Raw genomic sequence first — 3428 nt, 5'->3', positions numbered from 1 at the left:
GGCTTTGTAGCTGGAGGGGATGAACCCACAGCTCCAGCCAGTCGGGACCTGGGGTGGCATCCCTGGGGATGCTGGAGAGGGATGCTGGTCCAGTCTGTGCTGGGGTCACGAGGGGCCGGGCTCACCCAGCCCAATGAGCTGCATGGGGCAGGGAAGGTGTACGGAAACCTTGGTGGTCTCTAGGGGGATCACAGGCGAATTCATCAACCTCGAAGCTGCTCCTTGTGATTATGGGGCAGAGGGCAGTGCATCATGGTTCTGGGATGACTTTGTGGAAGTTTTTCAGGAAATCAAGGTCTGCCGGGAGCCAGGAATCTGGGTGTGTTTAGCCCCGCGCCCTGCCCTTGACAGTCATGGAATAGTCCTGAAATCCACATGCCCGACCCGCCCTAAGCTCCCTGTTTTGGTTGGGTTTGTTTTGCCCTGTCTCATCACTAACCCTGTGGTTTTCGAATGCCTCCTCCCTGCCCCTGTTCCATGAGGTCCCTCTGTCCCCACAGGGGTCTGCTGCCAGGAGCCAGAATAAATAGTGGGAGCTGGAAAAGAGGAGGGTTGAAAGTCAGCGGCTCCCACGAGTCTCTCTGTAGGGTCTACACCCCACCCAACCTGCGTTTCATCTGCACACCACGGCTGGCTCCGGCACCGCCCTGGCCCCAGCTGCTGGGGCTCCTCGAGTTTCTTTAGGTTGGCAGCAAAGGGAACCGGATGCTGCTGCCCTGGAGGACGTCGTGTTCTTACATCTGCCTCAGACCACAGCCCTGTGACCACAGAGATGGAGAAATTGATTTCTTCCCTTTCCCCCAACCGTCCCCAATGTGACTACCTCTGCCCCGCAGACACCCTGGTTGCCTTGGATATGAGTTCTGCTTTCCCTTCATCCGTAGAGGATAAATGGCTGAGGTGTCACAGCTTGCAGATTTCATAGCCACGGCTCAGATGCAATCAATACCTTCTTATAACAACCCCACGCAAGATATGGGATCTTCGTTAAGTCAACAAATATTTTTCACAACTGACACTCAGATAGGAGCCTGATTAGCAATTGGTTTTCATTCTTCTTGGTTGTGGTATTTTAGCTATTTCCTTCTATCTTTCTTTTTTCCTTTTCCCCTTCCTTCCTTCCTCCTTTCCTTGCTTCCTTGCTTCCTTCCTTCCTTTCTTTTATCTGTTAGCTCTAATATCCTTATTCTTCAAAGTATTTAGGTAAAGAGAGTTCCAAAAAGCCTTTGGTCATTTATTCTAGTGTCTTTCAATGACCACGGTCAGCAAGTTCTAACTTCAATCATGTTGGCAGCAAAAATAAACAGGGCTGTTTTCTCTCAAAAACGAGAATGTCTACACTAAAAAGCCTTAGTTAGGTTCCTGTATGAGTCATTCTGTGTTGACGTGGGAAGATTCGGATGATTAGCCCGAAGTTTCAGGAAGACTGGTCGCATCAAAGGAGGGCTGATAAAACACAATCTCAGGAGGTGAAGCCTGACTCTAAGAGGCTGTCATACACCCAGGGCTCGAGTGAAGCTCATGAAATAACAGTAGTTTATTGAACAATTACTCTAGGCCAGTCCTGTGCTGAGCACGTTTATTCGTTATATTATTTAATCCTCCCAACCGCCCTCTGAAAGAAATATTGTTATTTCCATATTCCAGTCAATGCCTTCAGAGTCCATGTTCTCCCCAGGGTCAGCCACTCACAGGCAGAGCCTGGTCCAGGCGGGGCTGTCCGGCTCTGAGGCTTGGGCTCTAACTGCCGGGACCCTGGGGGTCTGGGTCTTCTTCCCTTGTTCTTTTTTTTTTTTTTAATTTCTTTATTTTTATTTATTTTTGGCTGCGTTGGGTCTTCCTTGCTGCTTGCGGGCTTTCTCTAGTTGTGGCAAGCGGGGGCTACTCTTCGTTGCGGTGCGCAAGCTTCTCATTGTGGTGGCTTCCCTTGTTGCGGAGCATGGGCTCTAGGCACACAGGCTTCAGTAGTTGTGGCATGCAGGCTCAGTAGTTGTGGCTTGCAGGCTCAGTAGCTGTGGCTCGCGGGCTTAGTTGCTCTGCAGCATGTGGGATCTTCCCGGACCAGGGCTCGAACCCATGTCACCTGCATTGGCAGGCGGATTCTTAAACACTGCGCCACCAGGGAAGCCCATTCCCTTGTTCTCATTCTTGGCAACTAGTGACAAATTACTTTTCTTCGGTGGCTTCAGTCTCCTTACTTTGCAATGGTATTATTGGCATTATTGTCAACCATTCACTAAAGAACATCAATGGACAGCTCCTGGCACTGCTCTAAGGGCTGTGAATGGGAATTGCAGCTATACAGCCCCCAGGGTTGTTATGGAGATTATATTATGGAATGGTGTCTAGAGATCACTTAGCACAGAGCTGGCACACAGCTGGTACCTGACAGATAAGGACTGGCTCATAATGATGGCACATCACAAAGCCTTCCCAGAGTGCCCAGGGCCACCAAACTTCTCTTCTTCTGAGCTGACTCTGCTCCCACTGCCACACGGCCACCTGCTGATAAGGTCTCGCTCTGGCTCATGTATCCTCCAGTGTCTAGCAAAGTGCTAATGGCATAGAAGAGGCTCAGAAACATCATTTAGCTGATGCCCCAAATGCTCTCTACCCAGGCACACAAGCATCTCCATCCACACCACTGGTGTGATTGCTGAGCTAAGCGATGCCCGGTAAACATGATTTCCAGGTGTGGCTATGAGGGTATTTCTGGAAGAGATTAGCATTTGAATTGGTGGATTGAGGAAAAACCACCTTCGCCCACACAGGTGGGCACCATCCAGTCCATCAAGGGCCCAAATAGAACAAAAAGATGGAGGAAGGGGGCAGTTTGCTCGCTCTGAGCTGAGACATCCATCCCTTGGACATCGACCATTATTCCTGGTTCTTGGGCCTTCGAACTTGGACTGAATCACCCCCCACCCCCAGCTCGCTTGGGCCTCCAGCTGGTAGATGGCAGACGGTGGGGCTTCTCAGCCTCCATTATCACATGAGCCAATTTCTATCACAAATCTCCTCTGTATGTCTATATATCCGATTGATTCTGTTCCTCTAGAGAACCCTGAGCAGAGTGGCTGGCCACTCTTACCAAAGCAAATAGACAATCAACTCCCTTGGTACAGAATGAAACAGTTCTCCTTGAATAACTGTTTTTGTTACAGTCATTTTTGTCCTGAGAGATTTCAAGTGCTTTTAAGGGCCCTTGAAGCTTGAGGAGACTTCTGTCGAATCAGCTGTGAGGGGAGTTTTCTGGTCCCTCCACTGTCAGTGAGGGAACGACGGGTTCAGGCCTCTTTGGGAGAGTCGGCAGGTGGAGTCTTCTTTGAACTCAGGCCAGGGCAGAGACCCCTGACCCCGGGTTCCCCCAGAGGCCCTGGGGGGAGGGGCAATGAGATCATGTCTGCAGAGGTCCCCAGCCACTTGGA

This window comes from Phocoena sinus, chromosome 2 (genome assembly GCF_008692025.1).
Source record: "Phocoena sinus isolate mPhoSin1 chromosome 2, mPhoSin1.pri, whole genome shotgun sequence".
In the NCBI taxonomy this organism is placed as follows: Eukaryota; Metazoa; Chordata; class Mammalia; order Artiodactyla; family Phocoenidae; genus Phocoena; species Phocoena sinus.
Note: the sequence above shows the minus strand (reverse complement) of the source record.